The following is a 26,773-nucleotide window of genomic DNA, read 5'->3' on the forward strand; positions in this document are numbered from 1 at the left end:
AAGCCAAGAGCTAGATGCTTTCCAGGGCTCTTGGCATGAACATAATGCTGCTAAATGCCCTTCTGACACACATGCAAGAAGTCTCCCTCCCCCATCTCTCTCTCTCTCTCTCTGGATTTCTGTGAGCATATTGGAAAGGGTGTTAAATTCTAACTTTGGATGGGAGAAAATATGCTTCAGAGCCAGAACATTTGGGATGCATTCTGTGAAGTCCCAAAGGGGGTTTCCAGTGAAACAAAAACTGGTGGTCCTGAGGTTAGGATTCTTATCTACTGTCGAAGAAGGGTGTGACCCAGTAATGACAAAAGCCACAAGACCTAGGGCTCTTGCTCCCAGACAAGTTAAAGGGAGCTGGTGGAAAACTATGCCAGCCTAAAAGTTTGGTGATCCCTAACCTTCACCGAAGCACAGTGCCAGCAAATGTTGCTTCCTTATTTTTAGAGTCCAGTGGATCCACCTGGCTTTGTTCCTCTTTCCTTTCACCAAATGCTATTAGCCAGGAGGAAAAGATCCATTAATCACTCTCTTCAATGTAGGCTGGGGCTGGGGAAGGAGATGCATTTTAACAGATGGCTATAGCAGTGGGTTGAGCTATCTGTCAAAAACTGCACTTGTTTTCCACAAGGGCTCTTTTGCAATAGCACCGCTCTAGAATAGAGGCACCATAAACCCACATCTAAAAGGGATATCACTGATTATCAACTAAGATCAGAAAATCACTAAACCTGTTGTACTGTGAAGCAGCAGCAGAGAGAGAGAGAAAGTCACCTCTTCTCTTCCTCTCTCTCTCGCTTCACTACTGCTGGTCAGCTCCTCTCAGAGCTGATTCAGATCTTCAACCCAGAGTTTGCGTGGAAACATCTGCCATGTACCAGGTTGGGGTTGGAGACTGAGACAGAGAGAGAGGTGGGTTTGAAAGAACAGGATTCTTCAAAGCAGAAGGGCCTTGGAAAACAGTGCCATGGGACTGGAGGGGAAGGAGTGCTTCCACACCAGCATAAAGTGATCAATATGTGCCAGACTGACCCCACCTATAAGAGTCATCTGAGTGCACCACCAACCTAATGGTCAAAGAAAGTCAGGCTGTAGCTGCAGCAAAACTTGAGTCAGGATAAGGAGGAAAATTCTAATACTGGTACAATTAAGGATGACTTAAAAGCTGCCTCAGCTGTGGGCTGGGGTTCAGGTGAAGGCAACATCATGAAGGACACTACTGAAAAAAGAGGCTGCTGGGGCTTTTTTGTACCCCAGGTAAGTGAGGAAACACTCTTAGTTTTCCCTGAACCCCCAGCAGTTAAACAGCAGAAGGAAGAGGCCAGCAGATATCATCTACTGTGCTCCCACTTTTGCAAAGCAGTTGTTTGAAATGCTCTCTGCTGGGGTGGGCCAGTGGCCTGCAGCCTGACTTCAAAAACTTAGCAAACAGTTCAAGCTTTTGGCAAGAATGATCTGTCCCTGTAAGATGGGAAGAGATAAAGATATCTGAGAGAGAAAAACAGGTTCAGAAATAGTAGCAATAAGTGACTTCATGCATGTTAGCTCTGGGTCAACCGATTGTTTCCTTCACTCCTTCCACATATCTGCATGGTTTCTTCCTCCATCCCAAGAGATAGGAGATGTTGTTGTTTAATTATGATAACTTTTAAGCTACCCCTGCCCAGTTTCAAAATCATTATCTCTGTGGGGGCATTACTTCTCCCTCCACTTCTTTTTATCTTCCCCACCTCCATGATCAAACTCCAGTTGTTTGATGAAGTAGATTGTACTACACCAAAGTTTATTTCATAATAAAATAAGATCAGTCAGTCTTTAAGATGCTACAAGACTCTTTCTTATGGGAGATTTTAGGAATTGAAATCTTCCACGTGTTCTATAGTTACTCTCCATTGTTGTCTAAGAAGACTTTTTCTCCAGATGCAATTTTGAACTAAAATTGGGAATGGGAGAATTTTGTTTACCAAAGGACATGCAGTTCAATTCCTACCTTTTAAAATAATAATAATAATAATAATAATAATAATAATAATAATAATAATGCCAAAAATTACCCATTATGACACCAAATTTGGGAGATACAATGTATGGCACTGGGGGAACATCGTGAGTCCTGTGGATGGATTACTTAATCATTCCAGGGAAGTAATAACAAGGATTACAGGGTTTTTTTGATGTTTGTATCATATTAAGATAGAAAAAGCCAAACAATGAGGAAACTAATCACACAGTTCTGTAGCTGGATACTTTGTTTCCTTGGACTATGGGCCTACTTGACAATATCAGAGAATAAAGAAATAATCCTCTCCTTCATATTAAAATCCAAAAGTGCATTTCAGCTGGCGAAGGATTTGTCAAAGCACAATGCAGTTTACCAATCAAGCCCATGCAGTCAGAAGTGAGCACCAATACATTCAGTGGAGTTTATTCCCAGTGAACTGCACAGAATTGCAGTCTTTTGAGGGAGATGGGTGGTGATGAAATTTGAAATATAAATTAATCAATTAATTAAAAATGCTGGTATTATTGTCTGCTGTTTTTTTTTATATGTGTGCATATACATTCATACTGTTACTATGAGTTCTTGAACTCCAAAATGGACAATAATTTTACTTTGGTTTTTTTCAGTTCTTTTCTAATAGCCCCTTTCAGATGTGTGTCAGAGCCAGATGAGTCACTGGTTTCTCTTCACAACCAATTCACCTGAAGAAACACTGGCTAGCTGGCTGAAGTCAGAGAAATCTGGGGTCCCAGGGGACTTCCACAGCTTACTGGAGAATCTGTCACCTTCTTTTCAGAGGAGATTTACTATAATCTTCCCCTCACTTCCCAATCGTGTTGTTTAGAGTTGGCATTCATAAGACATCAATTTCAAACTAAGTTGGAAAGACAGCCCAACTATCACGTCCCACCTTTGGATCACTCCACATTTTCCATCTGTTTACAACATTTATTTACTTAAAATGCTCTTCTCCCAACTTCCTGCATACTTTTGGCAGCTTGCAGTAAATATAAAAATCACAGGGCTATCATAAATTGGCTGCTTTTGCTGCTGTTATGATTCTTCTTATAAATGTTTCTTTCCAGCTTCATTCTATAGATGTTTTTACAGAAGGTTCCATCACAGTAAATAAGGATAAAACTCTGGAATATGGCCAGATACAACAGATTCCTTCTTCTATGCCATATCTGCCATAAGGCTACCATATCAGGGCTGCAGAAATCCAGATAACCACTACTTGCTAGCAAAAAGATGCAGAAAGTCTTTCCTGCCATCTAGTGATCAACTGGATTTTTGCAACCCATTCATTTAGTTATTTGTTGCTTCAAACATTTCTATACTGCCCTACTTCCAAAGACTAAAGGCAGTTAGCAATATAGCCAAAGGAAAATATACCATAAACGTGTGAGAAAAGCAATAGATGTTAACCCTTTGAGGTAGTCCATACAAGAAGCACAACCATGAGTACCAACTCTATCTATCTATCTATCTATCTATCTATCTATCTATCTATCTATTTAGGTAAAGTTACATTAACGGAATCTTGCAAGGCTGAAAGTATTTCTCCCCTCCTCTCTGGAAAACTAGGGAAGGTCCCTTCTGAAATGCTTCCCATGCTCCTCTCCTTCTGCGGGCTGAGACATCTTTTTGTCATGCTGGTTATCCAGTCTGCAGCTCTTCCTCCTGTTTCCCTAGGCCATTCCCCCATACCATTACAACAGAACACATGTTTTTCATGCAAAGCCTCCTGGACTGATTTGCTACCATCTCCAGATACAGCTTGGAGAGATTCCATTTTGAAGTTCTGGAGACCCACTGCTCATCCGATAAGTGGTAGGCAACCCACAAATGGCTTGTAGCCCATCAGCCACTGCCGCCGCCTCCTCCTCCTCCTTCTCCTTTTTTAGGGGGAGGGGGGAGAAATAGCAAGCAAAAGAGTAGACTTATCCTTACTTGAAATCCTCCTGAACTCTCAAAGAGCAAAAAGGTAGGGGAAATGTATGAACCCACATTTTAGTAATTCTGAATGAATAGAAATTGCTGATCTTACCATAAACAGCACTGAACTCATTGGGGTTCATACATCATGAAAAGCAATAAATTGTAGTTTACAAACCAATTAAGTCAGACCAAACCAAGTTCACCATGGAGTGAGTGAACCCGGCCCCTAAGTATGAATCAGTTTCTGACATTCTTCAAAAATTAAGTTGCCCTGAGTTCAATAGATTTCCTTCCAGGTAAGTTTCTATGGAATGGCAAATAATTGTCTGTAAGATTTCCGCGTCCCTGGTTGTACTTATTCAGTATTTATCTACTTAGAAGATTTCTATCTTGCTTCAAAAACAATGCCATGCATGATGGTTTTCATAGGCATTCTCAAGAGGGAGGCAAGTGATGAAACATACATCATGATGCAGATTCCATCCTGTTTCTGTAATCTTTGCCATCTTTTATATGAAGCCAATGTAGTGGCCTGCTAGAACCACTGAAATGGAGCAGAGTTTATAACACAGCTGAGAAGCTGGCACAGAAAAAGAAAATTATCTTAGATAGCTTCAGTGACCATGTCAGAGAAACACAGGTTATGGATCTTACACAGTCAGCCCTCCCAAGAATAAAGAATCACCAACTTAGACAGATTAGGTTAAGAAGTAAAAAGAATCTTACTGACTTTATTCTTTGTTGTTCTGTTACATCCATCTTGGTGGAAAAGATGAAGTTCCTTTGTGCTTCTGTTCTTTCTAAATACTTAGTTTGCCCTAAACTCTCAGACCTACAGCTGCCAAGAGCTGTGTGGAAGAAAGGGGCAGAATCCTTCATCAAGGCCCGAGCATACGGCCATGATGAATGGAGAGCAGAGCATCATGCTTGCCTCTCTCTGGGAGGAAGAAGGGGAAAGAGAGAAAAAGGAAGTGGGAGTGGCAACAGAAAACTTCCTCAGAGTTGCATTGTGGGACAACTCAATTTACATGCTTATTCACATGCTAATGGGGCATGCTGGATTTGCCAGGACTTCCAACATTATTTTCCTTATTTTTGTCTCCTATTGTATTTTTTTCAAAAAAAATTACTTGTGAGTCCCCCAAAATCATTGGGAGTCAATGGCATATACATTTGGTAGATGATAGATAGATAGATAGATAGATAGATAGATAGATAGATAGATAGATAGATAGATAGATAGATAGATGGCTCTAAGTCAAGGTTTCTCAACTTTAGCAACTTTATTTGATAAGCAGGCTGGCTGGGGAATTCTGGGAGTGGAAGTCCACATATCTTAAAGTTGCCAAGGTTGAGAAACACTGCTCTAAGGTGTCTACAGTGACAGTGATTTACAAATGCAGACATCAAGAAAAACAATTGATTAAATATGAACAATGGATATAAAAGCTACCCACATTCAATGCCAATATCAAACAGTCTCCAAAGACCTTCCAAAAAAGCCAGGTTCTTATAAGCCCTTGGAAGGCCATAAAGTGCTGACAACTCTCGTTTTGGAGGCAAGCTTTCCCAAGGGAGGGAGCCCAATAGAGAACGCCAGTTTCCATGATATCTCCCGTCACACCTTGTGATAGGTGTGGACTTTCAGCAGGCATTCTCTGTTCGTTCTGACTGAGCGGGCAGACTCCATTCAAGAAGTCTCACAGCTGTCTAGGCTCTCAGCCCTGTGCTTTTCAACATATGTGATCTATCATTATGACCACTGATGGGGGGGTGGGGGTTATGTGGACTCACATAACATTGAGCCATAAACTGTGGTTTCTAAACTGTCCATCATTCCCAAATAAACTAACTATAACAACTGCATCAAGAACTGGATCTGTGATTGTATCTGGACAGCTTTAGGTTGGAAAAGGAAACTTGAGGTGCTAAGCTTGCAGGATTAGTGGCCTCGTTTATTTTATTTTATTTATTTATCTAATTTATATAGCCACCCTTCTCACTTGTACAAGTGACTCTGGGTGGGTTGCAACAGGTTTATTTGGGGGTGATGGACATTATGTTCTAAAACATCTGTACGGCCCAAGAATTTTGTCTAGACAATGGGTATAATAAAGAAGCCAGGCTATTGGATACTCTAGCTTCATCACTCAATAACCATTCTTTATGGTTATTGTACATAAAGGAAGAGAGCCTTTCAGAAAATCTGTAGTGGCTACAGTACCAATTAAGTCAGGAAAGGCTGGGAAGTGTGCAGGACTATATGAACAGGCACATAGACCTACCAAAGGACTGGAGGTTGTCACATAGCCTAGGTTTGCAGAATCCAACAGGATATAAATTGTGTTAAATCAATAAATAAAGTTGCCCACTTTTAGTTTTCCCTTGGTACTCACTCTCCAGAGTTTTAGAATGGTTTTCTGCCCAGAGAGTTCAGGAATTATACCTAAAACTTTCTGTATGAAAAGTAGGTGCTCCATCACAGAGCTGTGACAGTTCCTTAGCACTTTATAACGTCCTAAAAGAAACTACTTTCGTCATCCGCTTGTATCTGCAAAAACGACACATGTGACAAATGACAACCACATTTAGCTTAGCATGCCACCATGGCCACTTCATTATTGTTGCTTTATACTTCATTGTTGTATTCGTTTTAGCTTAGTAATATTGTGTTTTGCTTTTATCTGCTTGTAAACTGCAGTGATTTGGCAGTACACACACTGAATAAGAATCAGTGAATAAATGGGGCTAGGTTAAGAAGGAACACAAGCTTCTGAGCCCTTTTGATTTCATTTATTAATTTCTTTCCTGGTTGGTTCAGACCCTTTCCTTCCAGTACAACTCCATCATAGCACTTTCATCTATAGCACTTTCATCTATGCCAGCCTTTCCCAATATAATACCCTCCAGATGAGTTGGAGGATATTCCAGAACTTCCACCATTTCCAGCCAGCACAGCTGTTTCCAGCATCCTCTGCCAGAATGGCTATTGGCTATTGTTCTGGAATAATAGGAATCAATTTCCAACACATCTGGTGGGCATCAGGCTGGGCAAGGCTCATCTATTCTATGTAGTGAAATGTATGTGCCTGGGAGGGGAAGGAATTAAATGTTAATAAAAATAAATTCCAGGATGTTTTTCCTTCTTTTAGCCTTTTTCTTTTCTAAAAATGAAACCATGGTTCCCAATGAACTTTTAAAGCCAAATGCCTCTCTGAAATCTTTACATGCTTACTAGCCTACACAAATACAACATAATGGTTGCAACAGATATTTCAATAGTACTCCAGGGAAGTTATTTCAGTGACCGGGTGGAGTGAAGAAAGGGGTGGAAATGGTCCAAACAATTTTGCAAAGATGTGTTTCATTTTTCCCCCTAAAATAGGAAACTTCCATCCATTTTTCAGACTTTAGTTTAAAACTTGTAAGATGTGCCCAATTGAAATTAAGGCTCAAATCTGCAAAATACAATACCTTCACTGTTTCAGCTTTTGAATACAATATTCATGGAAAAAATTAAACCAGTGTGTGTGTATGGAAATGTGTGTGTGTGTGTGTGTGTGTGTGCATCTGTGCACGCACATGCATTAATAATCATTCTGACAACTCTCAAATGCCAGAACACAAATTGTGTTCAGAAAGGAGACTGGTAAAAAAGTTAATATTTTGTTTTGTTTAGTTTAGTCTTGTTTTAACTGATGCTGAGTTCATAAGAAATAGCCAGGCAGAAAGCAAGCCTTGCTTCTAGTTAAGTTGGAAGAATATAACTTTTAACTAGGTTTCTGGCCTTAAAATAAAAATGCTTGAAATCTAAGAGAAACTATAGTAATAAAAACTTTCAACATATAATTGGTCTCTCTTTTAAATAAAAGCTCAGTTGCTTGCTACAGCTAATGCTGAAGATGGGAGTGGACCTCCAAAAGGTGCATAAGAAAGCTGGCTGGCAATGTCTTCCTCTTCCATAGCCCATCAGGTAAATACTGTCTATTAATTATAGAAAAATCAGTAGACACACCATCAATATCCAAGAGCTGGTAGTATGTGCAGAACCATGGTCAGACAAGTTATTCCTAGGATGTTTGGAGCTTTTGGAATCCATCTGCCAGCTCTGTGATTTATCACTATTGGGGTCTTTGATGAATTTGATATTTGGGATATAGCTGTGGATCCATTTTTCATAATATGTGAGCCGACTGTACACACCTGCGTGGTTCTCAATAGCACATCCTTCACCTCAGCTGATGATACCAGCCAAAGCCCATGACTGGCCCACCAGACACACCATAGGACCTCCAGAATCACCCTGTGAACCAAGAAAATTGAAATGAATACTGGGATGAGAGGAATGCACTGTGAAATTAAAATCACATACACAATGAATAAGTTTCTCTGAGGGCAAAGGGAGGTGATGGGAAAAGTTGGAAACTCAGCTTTATGCCCTGAAACATAAATCTCACTATTGAATCTTTGTCACTGAATCACCTTGAACAACACTTCAGGTTTCATTTAAAAAATGGGCATAGTAGCTTATAATGTCACTGTTGCTTTGGATCCTCAAGAAAAGTCACATGTTTCTAAATTAAGATACAGCCCAGCATTAAGCTCAGTCCTTCTTACTTTCACACAAGTTGTGAGTTCCAGATTTCATAACAAGCACATCTCAAGAGCAATAACAGTTGAAGAAAATTAATTTTAGCTTTATATGATAACTGTGGAAATGTAAAAGGTTAGGATCTAACATTTCTGGACTCACATCTAGGGCTGACTAGAAAGAGCTTCCTACTGTCCTTTGCAAAAATGGGGAGATGCATTTTGTATATTTTAAAGTAACCTGCAGAAACTCAGATAACCTCATCCAAAGTAGGGCACCTTACATTTATTTTATCATCCAGAGAAAATAATTAAGCTGGAAGCATCTTCCTTCTATGTAAATCTCATCCCCTCCGCTCCATAAACATTATTTGCCTCTTCTTACATGTGATGGCATTCGTCCTTCTCCATATATTATATATATTGTGCCTTTGGCTCAGATTTTTTCCCTTGACTCCTGGCAACTGCCTGGACACGTCCCTGCAGTTTTCTTGGCAAGGCTTTTCAGAAGTGGTTTGCGTTGCCTCCTTCCTAGGCCTGAGAGGGAGTGACTGGCCCAAGGTCACCCAGCTGGCTTTTGTGCCTCAGGCAGGATTAGAAGTCACAGTCTCCCAGTTTCTAGCCTGAATCCTTAACCACTACACCAAACTGGCTCTCCATAAGAGGGCAGCATAACTCTATAATGTATCTGAGGAAGGACACTACATACCTTACAGGCATCTTTCCTGCCCTCTGCAAAGCCACCACAGATCATATTGTCTTCAATCACCCGTGGAGTCAGGCCATCACTCATGTTGGTGCGATAAAGTCCACTGCATGTCTTTGAGTCAATGATAGGCACCCTTAACTTCTGGAGAATTTGTGGGGAGGGGAGATTGACTGCAATGACAAAGTTACGTGACACTGAAGCACTCCTTTTGAAGCATTCCTCCCTCCGCCATCTTTAAACCCCCTCAGATACATAATTTCTACAGAGTATTCCATATTTTTCTCAGTCTCTTTCCTTTATAGACTTTCTCTCTTTTTCACTGCCTTGTTTCTTCTTACAGTTCTTCATCCAAATATTTATCCTGTGGCATCTTGCAGTTTACTCGGCTACTCTTTTGTTAATGCATAGGTCAGGAGGCCTATGGGGCATGGAGATATCCCTGCCTCATGTGGGTTTTAAAAAATAATCATGCTTTTTTTTTCCCTTTGTTGTATTTCTTCACCTTTTTTGTAATAGCACTTTTTATGTTTTTTTTCTTCTTGATAGTGTATGTATCTTAACATTATTATTTTTGTGTTTTGTTTCTTTTTCTTTTTTCTGTTATTAATTAAAAAGCAATTAAAATTAAAAAAATAACCATGCTTAAAAAATGGAAATAGCAGTCGGCATCTCACAAAATAGCCCAAATCTCACAATTTTTAGCAGTCTAGACACTCCTACCCCAAGGTCTTAGGTGGTCATTTCATGTTTTAAAAGAATTAATTTTGGGTTCCAAGTTGCAGATGCTATATTCACTTGCAGTTGCTATATTCGTGGGTGAAATGTTTGATTTCTAGAGTAAGGTACATTCTTTTTGATGCTCTGTGCGTGTTACACTTTTCCTCAGTTCATTTTAAAAGTTCATGCATTTATAGTTTGGCTGAGCTCAGGAGAATGCTCCACAGCATGCATTGTTTTACAAACTTTTCTGTCAGACAGATCCCACTCTCTGATTCGCTTTGCTTTATTATTTCATTGTCTTGCACAACCGGAATGACACAGGTTGCCCCAGCCTGTGACCCAACACATTTGGCCTGGAGAGAAATTCACAGAGGCCTGATCCTGGGCAAACGGGCAGGATCAGGTGTGAATAGCAGACCTTCCTAGACAGCTGAACTAGAGCAATGTCTCCACTGCTGGTGTGACCTGCATAGGTAGGATGTACAATGACTTGTTGCACACCCAAGCAGCATGCCTGTGGGCCAGGACTGAAAAGCTGAGTAACTCCCAGAAGCACTTGGTATTGTGAGAGATCTTGGAACCTGTAAAGATGAAACAAAGAATGTAGTGGGGTGGAGGAGTGAATTCAGGGCAAGATTTAAGGTAAGTGACCCTGGTGACTATGTCAAGGACTATTCTTGGAATGGGATGCCTGGAATATTTATTCAATCAGCTCCAAGCTTCAGTTCAGAAAGAGTCTAGTGACACCTTCTCAGACTAACGTATGTTATTAAAAGACACAAACTTTTGTCAGCTACCGCTCAATTCATCAGATGCAAATCCAACTGATACAGGATTTAAATCAGAATGAGGTGGGGGAAGAAGGTAGGGAAAGGCAGGGTGGTTATGCAGGTGCAGGTTATGTGTGCGACAGATTACAAGTACCTTATCAATTAACAGTAGTGATGTCTTAAATGCCCATTGTATTCGTTGAGACCTTCTGTCTGAAGGTATATGTGAATTTTGATGTATGTGAATTCAGCAATCTCTCTCTGAATTAAACTGTTAATGATTATTTTGAGATCTATAACGGAATGTCCTGGGAGGCTGAAATGCTCTGATATTACTTTGCTCTTATTTTGATATCAAACTTATGTCCATTAATTATTTTAGCCTGCTTCAGCACCTCTGGCTATTAATGCTGAGAGTTGATGTCCCAGTTTATCTGCACTGGAGAATGCTGTACTTAAATTCTGAGCAACTAAAATAAAGACTACGTGGTCTACTATTGAAATAATCAGAACTATTTGTCCATGTAACCTAGTATGGTCCAAGGAGTTTCGTTTCACTGTTGAACCTTCATCTGTTAAACCTATATTTTTTCATGCTGAGCTGCATGGCCAGGGTTGTGTCTCTGTATTGTACATTGTTTATTTGTGATTTTAGACAGTGGGAAAATTTATGTCAGTATCCACTCAAAACCAATGTGCATGACTGAACATGAGCATGGAATACTTTGGATCTGGCTTTTGTGTGTGTGCGCGAGTGTGGCATGCAACCATACCTCTAATTTGATCGAATTTTGACATTACAAGGAATCTAATTAAGTAGTAGGAAAAAAAGTGAAGTCAATATTGATTCTTGGTGTCTTCATAGAGACATCTGGGCGTATTCTTTTAATTTAGGGGGTTGCTTTACAAATATTGAAGCAATTTGCTGTTTTCATCTTCTGAACTTCTCAGCCTAGCCCTGGGATTTCTTGGGCACCCACGAACATCCAAATTTTTCAAGGTCAAAGTGGGCTGGATATTGTATAAATCTCTAAATTAATGAATAGGTTGAGCAATTGCAATCAAATAAAAGTGTTACAGAAGTCAGATACCACAGAGATAAATGATGACTATGTGGTCATGAAAGCAGCTTCACGTGCACTTTTTGCAAAAAACTGAGGTGACAATGACTAAGGCCAGAGAAGTGTGTGCCTGTGCTTTTGTTAAGTAGGACATCACCCTTTCCACATGACATTCACTATACTCACCGACAGAAACAATGTGCTGCAGTTACCACCACCGCTCTTCTGAAATGAGAGACCCTCCACAAACATGCTTTTGGTTTAGCTGTAAACTGATCTGCCAGGGGAACTCGCCAGGAATGGCGTCCTTTCCTTTCACAATACAACTGAGGCTGACAGGAGGTTGTCCACAGGCTGCAGGAAAAAGCAGGCTTTCATTCAAAACCACTTAAGAGCAGAATTGGGAAATCATTGAGAACATATACTGTAGATCCCAGTCAACACTACAGTGGAAATAACTTGACCTAGTCACTGTATAGCCTAGGTGCTTTGTTTCTTTAGTAATGCATTTAAGCAATCATACAATGTATATAAAGATTAGCACTTTTCCCAGTGAAAAGAAGCTAAGACGAGAGGTGTGACTCATGGAGAGATGTAATAGGCAGATTCCTCTCGACAGGTAATTCTATTTCTGTAACAAGAATGATTGAATGTCCCAATCATAATCTGATGAGGAAAGATGGAAAAATTATTTACACCAAATAGAGAGGCTACATAGGAAAAGCCAGAGCTTTTGTACAGGGACTCATCAAGAAGCCTACTTTGTATATGGATATTCCGGGCTCACAGGAAATTCTAGATTATTTAATATATTCATTTAGTGCAATGTTCAGTTGGAAAATTAAATATATCGTTGAGCCTCACTCAGTGCTAGTATGGGGTACTGGTTAAGGTATAGGATTAGTACCAAGAAGAGAGAAGTTCAAATTCATACTCAACCACTGAAACATATTGGATGATTTTTGGCTAGTCATTGTCTTTCAGACCAACCTACTTCACAATATTGGCTTTGGTAAAAACTGGAGGAAAAAGTGCTATGTATACTGCCTTCAACTCCTATCAGTAAGGCAGGATATCAATCATCTGGGGAAAAACAATCAACAATATTTGGAGAGAGAAAAATCAAATTCAAGCAGGGGGTGAAACATTTCTCCTTTTTTTTTGTATTTATGGATGGGGAGATATATTTTTTTTGTATTTATGGGTGGTGGAAATAAATCCATTGGGGCTATCAAAGTTTTTCACAGATGGTAACCACCATTAGGGGTCTTCTAGAACTTGTAGCAACAATGCTGTTCTGTGTATTCTAGGCAAACCACCATCATCCTGAGGCAGAAGTCCCCCAAAAATTGAGTGAGTTCTTTCCTGCAAAATTCAGAGTAATTGAAACACCCTTCATTTTCACAAGAAGTCAAAGAGGTTACAAGTCAGTAGAACCATTTTTCCAGCATTAAGGATGTTATAGCTGGAAAAGAGGTAAAATAGGATACTTTTCCCTCAAAAGGGCATTCACTTGAGGAAGCCTCCAACCTAAAGAATGGATGACTTCTCTAAGCATCTGCTACAGAGTACATGATAACATTGAAAATGGCTAGAACCCCAAATCCTGAAGCTCCAGCCTCAATGTCATGTAATATTGGGGAGATACTTATTTTACCCCTGTTTCCTAACAATAAAGGAGTAGATGAAGGCCTGGAGACCTTGAAGCAATCACTCTGCACAGAGTTGGTTTTATCTTCCCCCACTTTTCCCTTTGGTAAGGCTGAGGAAAGTCATTAGAACAGAAAATGGTGATACCGAGTGGTTCAAATTTGGAAAAAGTGTGCGGCAAGGTTGTATACTTTCACCCTACTTATTCAATATGTACGCTGAACAAATAATTCAAGAAGCAGGAATGTATGAAGAAGAATGGGGTATCAGAATTGGTGGAAGACTCATTAACATGTGATATGCAGATGATACAACTTGCTTGCTGGAAATGAAGAAGACTTGAAGTACTTGCTGATGAAGATCAAATATTGTAGTCAGCAATATGGACTACACCTGAATGTGAAGAAGATGAAGATTCTCACAAATGGACCAATAAACAATGTCAAAATAAATGAAGAAGAAATTGAAGTCATCAACGATTTCATTCTACTCAGATCAATGATCAATGCCAAGGGAAGTAGTAATCAAGAAATCAAACAACTTATCTCACTGGGAAAATCTGCCATCAAAGACCTATCTAAAGTTTTCAGAAGTAAAGATGTCAGTTTAAAAACAAAGGTATGTCTGACTCACACCGTGGTCTTCTCAATTGCCACATATGCCTATGAAAGTTGGACATTAAAAAAGGAAGATAGAAGAAGAATTGATGCATTTGAATTGTGGTGTTGGCAAAGATTATTGAAAATACCATGGACTGCCAGAACAACAAACAAGTCAGTTTTAGAAGAAATGCAACCAGAATGTTCCCTAGAGGCACAGAGAGCTAAGCTTAGACTCTCATACTTTGGGCACATTGTCAGGAAAGACCGATCGCTTGAAAAGGACATCATGTTTGGTAAAGTTGAGGGCCAGCAGAAAAGAGGAAGACCTTCAATGCGATGGATTGATACAATTACAGCAACAATGGATGCAAACATTGGAACAGTCAGGCATATGGTGCAAGACCGAACAGCATTTTTTTTTGTTATACATAGGGTCACCATGAGTCATAAACGACTCAGTGGCAACTAACAACAACAACAAGAAGGCTGGGGAGTTGAGAAGAAAGCAAAGCCCTGAAGAGCTCCTTCTTATGGTAACAAGATCACTTGAAGTGAATCGCATGAAGCCAGCCTCTTTTAGTATCTCTGTAGTGAAGGTAAGGGTGGAGTAAACCCTTGAGAGAACTGTTGCTTGGAGATGCTGGAAGCTAGAGGCTCCTGTCCAAAAAATTAAATAAAAGCCTGGAAAAAATACCAACTCAGGTTCTCTCTTGAGAGAGGGAAAGAGGCTTGAAGAAGAGGAGAGGATGGGGTCTCACTTGATACTTTATAAGGGAGGCTTAGGGAGACAAATGTAGGTAATAGAGCATATAGTATGCTCTCCATTTCTGATCTACAATGCTATATTCTATTTCCTCCATGGATAATTTTCAGAAAACATACACATCTGTAATTGCATGGAACTCTTGCAAACCTACAAAACAAGAAGGAAAATAATAGGTTTCACTAGGTCTCAGTATTCTGGACTTAATATTCCATTTTGACATCAGGCATCTCCAAGGACCAATTGTTCTTCATCCTGAAAAAGTCTCCTTGCAACATAAAACATACAGTACTTGAAAAAAAACAAGATGCTTTCTTCCATCCAATTTTCATTAGAAGATGTCAACTATAAATATAACTTTCTGGACCCATTATGAGACTATCAACAGCTCCAAAGCTTTTGTGTCTCTAAAAGAAAACAGTTGGACTTGTCATTTCAGACAAAGAAATAAGTCATACATATGAATAAAATCTGAATGTAAATCAAAGTAGGAAGTGCCTACATTTCAGAAGATAAGTTTAATTTAAAAATAGACAACACCAGTAAAACTAAAAAAAAAAAGGGGGGGGGGGCAGATATCTCTGAGAGATAACCAGAAATAATCCAAGAAGTCTATAAAAAAAATCACCTTGTATCTAACAATTCTTGGCAGCTCAGATGATCTTTTTAATAGGTCTTTATGGATGGCCAGGGGATAAAAGTTATTAAACAATCAGAGAGTTGGAAGAGAACTCAGAGTTTACCTGGTCCAATCCACTGTTTGGTGCAGAATCTGCTAAAGCATTGTCTAGGATCAAAGGGTTAGGAGACACAGTAACTGTGACTGAGGTGGATCAACTTAGCTTCATTTCTTTACCCCAGCAACCTAAATATATTCATGCTACTTGTTGCCAGTTATACCTAGAAAACAATAGACAGGGAAATCCTGCCCAGTCTGGGATAGCTACCTCATTTTGTCCCCATATCTGTCCTATACAATGACATAGCAATTTTTTTTCATCCAAGGGCTGGTACAGTAAAGACAATCTCCTTGTTCAAAACTTACTTAGCAAAACCATAATTAACTTCCTTCCCAAATATCTGGCAATGCTCTGAAATCCAATTATAGCATCATTGAAATCAGATTAAATCAAAATCAACTACATATGGGTACCTTTTTTATTTGGTTTTAATGACCTTTCCCTGCCAGCATTATCTGGTGCAGTCGGTTAGGCTATATCATTACCGATGATATATCTTATATCATATACTGACCATATATCTTCCACCTTTTTCAAAGGTGGAAGAAAAACCACAGATTTTCTCAGGCAAACTTTTTTTTATAGGCCTTCTAAGAAAAAGGAAGGAATTGTCCATTTCATTCTCCCAATCAAAACCAGGAGAATATCAAGTGCAGGCAGAAAACATTTCACAATCTTCCTTGAGGACTTTAATAACTGAAATTATCAAAAAGATAAGAGATCTTTTGGCCAGGGCATTAGTATCATATAACATAAGGAGACTGATAGGACTACAGTAGCCTTATTTTTAGACGAAATGAGGTACCTGCCTTGGTCAGCATATTTTAGCTAGCATGAAAAAGCAGTGTTTGTGTGTTTGTGTGTGTGTGTGTGTGTGTAGAGTGGGAGAGAGAAAGCAAGATAGCAAGAAAGAGAAATACTATCTGCCTCCATCTCTAGTGTTCATTGATTTTATCCAAATATCACTGCTACTGTTTAATGCCATTCCTCACATTCATCTTTAGTGTCTTTCTGGAAGCTACAGTAGCACATCTCAGAACCACAGCTGAGATACCAGAAGGTGCTGAGGCATGATAGTAAACAAAAGCATAATGTAATGCTTAATAAAAAATTAAGTATAACAAATCAGCAGGATTGTGGTTTTGAATGAAGGGAGCAGAAACAAGAGATCAGATCTGCAGCTATTGCTCTCTGTATACACGCAGTACATACATAGTAATTTCAACGTTCTCAGTTTTTTAAAGTACCTTTGGAGATTTCTGGAATAATGAAATAGGAATACATATTTCTTTGAATTGCAATGATCACCTTGTTATCCAGGATTTGTGATTTTTAGAAAGAAACATACTTGTTCTTTCTGAAAGAAACACAATTGTTCAGAGAAAAATTAAACTTTGTTTAATTTTTAATTCCCAAATCCCAAAATCATCAATTGGTGTTTTTTTCTTCTTTCAGCAAAAAGTCCATCTAATGTTTCTAGTCTTTTAAAAAAAGTCTTTATGGTTTTTTTTCTCTGACCAAACTGGTCAGCTTCATCATTTCTGCAAGTTCAGTTAATTTTATAATCCAGTCTTCTACTGTAGGCATTTTGTTACTTTTCTGACTTTTTGCATACAATAATCTTGCTGCCCTCGTAGTACTTTCCAAAGTCATTATAACATCCTTCCATTGGTTACCTATGCACTGTAAAATATTCTCCTTTTATTTCTCTAAATTTTACTTCTAGCTTATTTTGAGTAGCCTGTTTAGTGCTTCCTATGAAATTTTCCCATAACACTGCAATAAAAGGTACATCCCTCTTTGCAGAGTGAATTAAATTTAAATCAAAGTATAACTGCAATTGTATTACGTGAGGACCTTGCAGAACCATTTGGTTCTTTGAGCTGTTTAATAGTGGTTGGTTAGTTAGTTGCTTGGGTTTTTTTTAATATGGAATCCTGGGAAAATCTGCAATGTGTAGAAGCATACATATAGAAGCATACAAGTGAGGATAGGTAAAAAATGAGTCCCATTGTTTTATTTTCAGATTAATATATCAATATTGAGCTTCTTTAATGTCTGTGAACACTTGGAACCCCTGTGTACCTGCCAGATTCTCATTTTTCAAAAATGTGTGGCATAGCTTTTAAGTCTGGAAAGTATAACCATTGAACTTCAGTTGGTACAGAATGCAGTGGTGCAGGCAGTTATGTGTGCCCCTAGAAAAGCACATATTACGTCTCTGTTTTGCAAGCTGCATTGGCTGCCAGTTTGCTTCTGGATCCAATTCAAGGTGCTGGGTTTGACCTTTAAAGCCCTTCAAGGCATGGGGCCGTGAAATCTGAGGGACTGCCTCTCCCCGATTGCATCAGCCTGTCCCATTAGATCAAGGAGGGAAGGCATGTTACAGGTTCCACCTGCCAGGGACTTGCATTTGGTGGGTCCCAGGAGGTGGGCCTTCTCTGCCATGGCTCCCTCCTTGTGGAAACTTCTCCCCCCTGAAATTAGGCTTGTTCCTTCCCTGCTATCGCTTAGGAAGTCCCTCAAGATGTGGTTGTGTTGTTGGGTCTGGGGGTCTTTGGGAACGGGAGACATTCTTAGATAGCTCCACTATGACCGACAGTCTTGCTCTCTTTGTGGGGTTGGTATATTTTATAGTGATTTTATAATTTCGTGATAATATTTTTAATAATCGTTTTAACTTTTATAATGCTTGTTTCCATTTATTCATTGTTTTTACCTCATTCTGGTATGCTGCCCAGAGTGGCCTTGGGTGAGATGGGTGGCCTTATTTATTTATTTATTTATTTTATATAGCTGCCCATCTCAAACCAGTGACTCTGGGCTCATATAAATGTGAGAAATAAATAAATAAATAAACAAATAAATAAATAAATAAAGCAAAATACCATATGAGAAAATATGAAGAAAAAATATTTATTAGAGAAGATCATGCATAAGAATGTACTTTATTATGGAAACATTGCTTGCAAAACCTCTTATGCCACAGGTGCATAGAAAATAGGTACAGAAAATTATGTACAAATATGTATGCAAATACTAATGCAGAATTTTTTTCAGCTAAGTATATAAACTGAAACAGAAATAGGACTGGGCAGGACTTGTGGTGATTAAAATGGACAAAATCACCCATCCTTTTTCCTGAGAATTTTTGTAGAATAGCACGTGTAAAATAGTATAAAAACAATATAAAATTATAATGTTAATATGCTAATAAAGTTGACGTTGTGGCTATTGTGTTGTATTACATTTAGCCAACTTACTGCAGATAGGAAGAAAGCAAAAGCTTACTACTACTGCCATTCTTTCAGAAATATATAACTTTTAGTTATCATCATGAGAAAATATCCAGTGGCAAGCAGTACCCACAATTCCCAGAAATAGAAAAAAATGGTTTCTGAATTGATTATGGAAGCAGAGGTGGGTTAAAGAAAAACAGTGTTAGACAAGAGAATATTGCCCTGTCTGTTTTTGAATTTATTTATTTATTTGTTTGTTTTATCAAATTTATACACCACCCGTCTCACGACGCAACTGACTGTTCTTGGGCTATGTTCAAATAATTGTTGGAACAAAGCAAAGCTACTTATGTTTCGGGATAATTGTCCCTGCCAAATTTCTATCTTTTTCATGCATGGCTGGAAGAATGCCTTAGATAGTGTTGTTGATCTGAACATTAAAATTGCCATTCTTCAAGGTCCCACCCTCATTCTGTATTTAAATCACTACTTCCAGGAAATTTTGACATAGAGAACTATTTAAAAATTGAGTCTATTGCTTTCGATGTCACATGGTACAATATATTTTGCAACCTTCTCATTCGGTTACTTGTGCAGAACAAAACTAAAGCCTGTAATCACAGGTGTGACCTGGTCCAGCTTCTAACAATGATCAGCCTACCTGAGAATCTAAGAGCAGGCTTAAGAACTCATGTGATATAGTGATTAGAATGTCTCTAGACTAGATACTAGGATCTGAGCCAGGCTATGAAAAATTCCTGCCCGGGCTCCTACATCACACTAAACTATAATGTGCTTTCTTTAGTTTTAATGTAAGATATTGGGGAAAATCCATGCATTATGGATTCGAACCACACATTATGACTTAACATGATGTGCAAATCCAACAAACTATGATTTGTTGTACACAACATGTTTGGGAAAAGCCTGGAATCATGCAATATGTGGGCCCACTGGGGAAAGCCACTACCTCTGATCCTACTTTCAGGAAGCTCAAGAACAAAAGATTCCTCTGATCATGCTTCTTTGTGAAGCAAAGTTGTGTAGAAGAGGACCTTTCAAAAGGAATGATTTCTAATGCTGAAATTTTCCTTTCTAAACACATTAAAAGTGTAGAAGAGACTCTCAGAAACATTAGGAGGAGTAGATCTAAGAGTTCATCTAAACCTGGCTGCTAAGTTATAATGTTTCATGGGATAGATGGAGGAAATCATTCTCCATATCAAGAATTTAATAATCAAATTCACTATTTAATTCAATGTAATATTTAAAGTGAATTAAATCAAATTATTTATTGTCTTGGCTTCACCCACTTTTTGAAATCTGTTTCTTCTCCAGCATGCCTTCAAAGGCCAAGTGTGATCTTTGACTCCCGTAAAGTTGTTCCCCCTGCTGTGGGACCCCTCTTCTCTTTTGCACGGGGCCATCCTGTCTGTTTCCAAAGGTTGTTGTGAAGATAAAACATGTGTATTTGGGGATGGCTATGGGTGCAGCCCTGAGTTCCTTGGAGAAGGGTGAGAATGGAAATGTAAACTAAAAAGAAACCACACAATTAAAAATAATAATCACTTCATAAAAATCATTTGGATGAGTAGTGAAGAATATAAGGTTCTTTACTTATAATAACAGCCAGCTGTAATTAGGGCACAAAGCAGGCAGACAGTTCAAAAGGCACTGATTGGAATTTTTACAAAACCATAATCTTGTTGAAATAATCAACAAAAAGTAAAGGATATATCCAGGAAAAACAAGGAGGAGGAGAGGGAGGAGGAGGAACTTGAGGGATGTGTGGAGACATGAGGCATGGTGACTGAATGATTCAGTTTCTGCAAGGTAAAAAAAATTTTACACACACACACACACACACACACACACACACAGTGTATATGTGTATGTGTATGTGTATGTGTGTGTGTGTGTGTGTCTGTCTATCTATCTATCTCCTGGAGCATTAAAAAGAGTCCATAAAGAATATTGGCGGAGCTGAAATTCTGAGACAATCAAGATGTTAAAAGGATTCAGGAAAGAAGGTAGGTGAATTAGACTACAGTGCACTAAAGAAATTGAAAGTCCAAAGGAAAGTTTACCTGCAAGTAAAGTGATATTGAGGTCAGCTCAATAAGAGGAAAAATGGAAAACTGAAAGAAAAGCAAGCAAATAATAGTTTGACACAGCTAGCTCTTCCCTTGAGTACAAAGACAAATACACAGGACTGTGATTTCAAGATTGGAACCATCTGGTTGGACTTTGGAGGGATGAGGTAATGTGGTTTTCAATATACAGCTGGTTGATATTTGTAAATGATATTCACAGAAACGTTCAGAGCTGGGCCTGGTGTTTAGAAAGGACACTGAAGCACAATTTATAGAGAGGCTAAAAGTTCTTTGAAAACTAGCAAGACACACTGTATCTGTAAAGGAAACTACCTTTTAGTGTGCAAAAACATTGGCCCATCCAGCATATGGGCTAGGATTAGCTCTCTTGGACTTGAGACAGGTATATTTCAACCACTCAGAAACAAACGAACAAAAATGGAATAAGCCTAAAGCTGTTTGCTTGAAAAGCATGTAGTCTACTCATAAGGTACAGCCCTTCCAATGTAGTGCTGTTGTGGTATGAGTACAACAGATTGCAAGAGTTTGTATTTTAAATCTGATCACTAAGGTTAAACACACACATAGCAAAATTCCATTTTCTCAGTTCTATTCCCCAGTCTGAAGCAGACAAATTCTAGAATAAATCCAATTGGACAGTTCAAGGTTTAGCAAGATCTCTTTATAATCAATAATCAGTTGGTGAAAAGGTCCCAGAGGTTTAGGTGAGAAGTGCGGTCTCGTGAGAGAAATCTTAGTCAATTAATCCTAGAGATACAATTAATTAATATGCATAATTTTATAACTCATGAGAAAACGATATCTTCTCTATGTTTATAAATGCTAGCAAAGATTTATTTAGTCTATCATCCTGATTCCTGTGATAGACTACCAGATGACTCTGAAAAGTCCACACACAAAATGTGAAAACAATGGCTTTCGCCCTTGGCTATTCTCCAGTCAGTGATAGTCAGAGCAATAGCTTGATTTTGGAGCTAACCTGTTGCAATCATGACTACCAACCATCTGATGGGATAACCACCATGTGTCTAATTTAGTGGTGGTTATCCCATCCTGTAGTACTGAATTTCATAGTCTCATAGTAAGGACAGAATTAGATTTACTTTTGTCTGTTTTGGCTATCCCTTCAAGTTGATATATTTACAGTAATCCTTGATTTAACGGACCTTGACTTAACAGACTTTGGATGTAGCAGATGATGAATCTGGACATCCCCCCCAAAAAGCAGAGAGGTCAGTTAAATCAAGGTTTTATTGTTCATGGGAACAGTCAGGGAACCTGAGGGATTGCGTACAGGTGGGCGGGAACTCACGGGAAAGATAGGGGTGTATGGCAGAAGCAGGAAGGTGCTGTGATGATCATGGGTGCACAGCCCAGTGCAAAGCTTACTTTTAGGCAAGCACAAAATAGCAAATAGGCTTTTCCTATGCATGTGCAAAAGTACTTTCAGATTTAACAGACACCACTTTCCCCAGTTGGTTTGTTAAATAAAGGAAAAAGGGCAGGTTCTTCAGTTCTGGTCACTGACTGTAATGAATATTGTGTTTGCTTTGAGCTTGTATTGCTATTGTAAGAAAATGCAATAAAGATCACAAAAGATTTGGCATAATTATTGAGCCAACAGTATAATATGTGGGATTTAATAAAAGATAACATATTTTCTTTGTTTCAAAACTTAGTAGTAGGATTTGAGCCTTTTTTATTTTAAAATTAAAAATTTCTTAGACTGAACTATTTGTAGGAATTTGCTAAGAAGTTGCCAGCTCCTTATGAATCCAATGGGGGGAGATATTTACCAAAAAAAAACAAAAACAACCCTATGCATTTGTGTCTAAAGAGAAGCCTGAGATAAAATTGAAGAAAAATAGAATTTTCCATTCAAGCCTTTAGGAGAGGGGAAGATAAACTACACAAAAAGGTTTCTGGATATATCAAAATCTGAAGTAAAAAGATGTACAGTATATAGAATAGAAAATGTATAACTGTTTTTCCAAATTATTATTATTAATTATTATTATTACAAACTAGGAGTGTATCTTCAGAATGCAGGACTGATTTGTTCAAAGGTGCCACACAGCATGTAGCTTGCCACTTCATACTTTACAGCTTCTGAGTTACATGTTGAAGTGTAGAAAGGCCTTTGGAAGGACTATTATGGTAGTTTGTTTGTTTTTGTGCTTTCGAGTCCGTCTTGACTCCTGATGACTGCCTGGACAAGTCCCTGCAGTTTTCTTGGCAAGATTTTGGAAGTGGTTTGCCATTGCCCCCTTCCTAAGGCTGAAAGTTAGTGACTGCCCAAAGTCACCTGGCTGGCTTTGTGCCTAAACTGGGATTATAACTCACAGACTCCTAGTTTTTAGACTGATGCCTTAACCACTGCACCAAACTGGCTCTCATTATGGTGGTATTATGTTTATGATCATTTACCTGCATGGGTTAGATATGAATTCTGTCAAAAAGCAAAACTGAGTTTCAGTAGAGTAGGTTTGCATGATAGGTAACTTAATATCCAGACCCAAACATAGGATAACTGCAGCAAAAGCAGTTTATTGCATTGCACATTGATTTATTATATTCTATTTTACGGAACGGCAGAGGACAAGGACATTAACAATGTCACCAGATAAATGCATTACAAAGTCACTGGAATCCCTGGTCTAAATCTGCAATTCCTAGGCTTAGCTTTATCGTCATGTACTGACAATAGACTGATGCTGACAAATCCCAATTCTGAATACGTTCTGCTGAGGAGGCTCCTAGATGGAGAACTGTTTTGTTGGTGTCTCCAAAGCACTGACAAAGATCATCAATTTTCTTTGTTTTTTGCAGAGGGAGGCAAGTGTGCCATTCACAGCAAAGCAATAATCAAAAAAGAAAACTAAAGCAGCAGTACTATACTTTTTTTTTCCTTTTGGAAATAAAACCTACTGAACATGAGGGAGCTCATTCTGAGATAGATATATGAAGGATTTTGCTATTAGAGTGATAACTAATATATTCTGAAAAGGGGAAAGTTACATTTCTGATATCCAGACCTTGGTCTCTCACCACTGCTATTAGAATTGCAGGTTAATTGCGACTATCCCCCACCAGTGCATCACCACTTTTAACTTAGAGCTAGCAACAAGGTGTCCTCAATCTGCAGTTCGAACACCTGATGTTTTTTGTTTTAATTTTAGCAGTTGGTTTGCTTAATTGGTTTGATAATGTTAACAGTCAGGAAAAGAAGAAAATGATAGGTTTCCTTACCCATGAATGCCAGCAGAAGCAGGAGCATATGAGCTTCACTGAAGGCCACAAGGCCATGCAGTTTGACTACTTGCCAATCTTCCATCGTGGACTGTGCTGGTACCAGAAAATTATCAAACAAGAAGAATCCAAATCTTTCAGGATGATTGGGAGAGGCCGACAGATACCCAATGAAAGGGAATGGAAGCCAACTGGCTTATATACCTGTCAACAGAAATTGGGTTGGGCACTGGTCTAGAATGTTAACCAACAAGTTCAACTGATCTTAGTGACTTCTTCACAGTAGCCAATTGTCCAGATTGCCATGAAAATGAGAAAGCAACTAAGGGGACATCCCTGATTCTTCCATGCTCAATCTTCTGTCCTTCTGACTTTTTTCACCATCTGTTTTATGTTCATTTGATGGCTTTGTCTTGCATTTGGGAGTAGTAATCTAAGCTGAATTCGAGCTCCTAAAAACAACTTGTTAAGGCAACAATATAGTACAACAATATTTCAATACTGTCACTATTTGACAGCTTTAGGATATCCCTGAAGGAGTAGAAAAAGGAACTGTTGCTGTTTGCCATAACTCATGAGTTAGTAATTTCAAACTATGGGGAGAGGTCCCTATGTGGCTTGAAAAGAAAACAGTAAAGGAAAGAGATGAAATTGAGGAAAGGCTATATACAGTATTTTTTACTATAGCAATTACTTGCAAAGCCTCTGTCATGTTGAATTTGACTCCTGGTGACTACCCAGACATATTTATGTAGTTTTCTTAATAATGCTATAAAAGTGATGGGCCACTGCCTTTTTCTGGATATTTTTTTTACTTCCAAGTCTAAATTACAGCTCTTGGATTTGCTGGTGATTTTGCACCCAAGTAGACCCAGAGATGGGCTAAGTACTGCCACCTGCTGTGACTTTGCATACATAGTTGCATACAAAAGTTTGGCACCCGGGTCAAATTGTATGTTTTAATGAACATTCCTCTGGTTTACTGCCTATACATCATGGAATACTTTATAATATGTTTCCGACCTGTTCAGTTCGAAGCACCAAGCTCTGCTAGGGAAAAGATACAGTGCATTGAAAGAAAACTACTGCAATGATAATGCATATATATTCTGGAATCTCATTCTATTATGTGTCTGCTATTGGAACAGATAGTTCTTGCTAGTTAACAAAAACACAAATTTATTAGTTGTTATGAAATCTTGGCCTCAGATTGTTCTCTTTAGTCTTGCCTATGTATCCTGACTATTAAGTTGTTTGCCACAAATTACTCATCAAAGGATATTACTTAACTACTTTAATCATGACAGCTAAAGTCTTGAGGCATACACACACACATATACATACATTCATACACACACACACCACATACATACATACATACATACATACATACATACATATACACACACACATATTCCCTTGTTTTCATATACTGACATACTGTAGTTGCAAAGAATATAAGGAAGTCTGTCAGGATATCCTATTCTGGATGTATTCAGCTTTATATGAACTGTCAAAGTGGAGAAAAGAGAAAGATGTATTCCTGAAGCAGACTGAAACAACACACATTGCAATTTTGAGCTTTGTAAGCATCTTAGGCTTTCTTTCCTAGAGCCCTGATGGACTTGGATTATCTGAGGATTTAAACTGTGACCCTTTTGATTGACTGACTTACTGACTGACTGACTGATTATGTGCCACCAAGTTGTTTTTGACTTCTAGCAACCACATAGATAGATTTTCTTCATAACGTCTATCCCTAACCTGGTCTTTCAGGTCTTCCAATGGTACGCACTTGTAAACATTACAAGATGCCAGTATAGAATCATAGAGTTGGAAGTGATCATAGAGGTAATATGGTCCAATCCCCTCTGAATGTAAAATCGAGTAGTCTACCCAGCCTCTGTCTGAAGACCTCTATTGAAGGAGAACTCAGTATGTCATGTGGCCGCCTGTTCCACTGGTTGACAGCTTATCCTCCTGATGTCAACATTAACTTTCTTTCACATAGTTTTAGCCCACTGGTTCTGGTCCTGCCTTCTGGTAATTTCTCCCTGGTGGTAAGCATTAGGCCCAGGATAGCAGACCCCTTTATTCTTTCTCCCACATTCTGACAGATGAAGTTGATACTGTAGTGAGAGAGGACAAGAAAAAAGACCTAACTCTTGGCTGAATTAGATTCCCGGCAGATGTCAGGATAATTGAAATCCCCTATTGTACGCATGTTTGAAAGACTGGTCATTTGATTCAGCAAGACCTGATCTGAATATTCTGCCTGTCCAGGTAGTCTATAATAAGCTCCCATATCACTTTTGCTTCTCTCTCCCTTTATTCCTAAATGCTTTCAACAGCATTTCCATGCTCTGATTCCTGAATTTCTGTTCAAGTATGTATGTATGTATGTGTGTGTGTGTGTGTGTGTGTGTGTGTGTGTATATATATATATATATATATATATATATATATTTCATTTGCATATAGTGCAATACCCACCCTTTCCATTGATTTTTCCAGTTTTTGAATGTGTGCCAATCATGAGTATCATCCCACTAAGTTTTGGCCCATCACATCATATTGGTCTTCCTGGATTAGGATCTCTAATTCTCCTTATTTATTTCCCACTCTCTTA

At 38.7% G+C, this 26,773-nt stretch overlaps 1 pseudogene; it reads right to left on the minus strand.

Annotated features, from left to right (window-relative positions):
* Positions 1 to 6,455: 6,455 nt before the first annotated feature.
* On the minus strand, positions 6,456 to 24,229 carry LOC134496747 (serine protease 27-like; annotated as a pseudogene).
* Between the last annotated feature and the right edge of the window lie 2,544 nt (positions 24,230 to 26,773).

Source organism: Candoia aspera, chromosome 4 (genome assembly GCF_035149785.1).
Source record: "Candoia aspera isolate rCanAsp1 chromosome 4, rCanAsp1.hap2, whole genome shotgun sequence".
Classification (NCBI taxonomy): Eukaryota; Metazoa; Chordata; class Lepidosauria; order Squamata; family Boidae; genus Candoia; species Candoia aspera.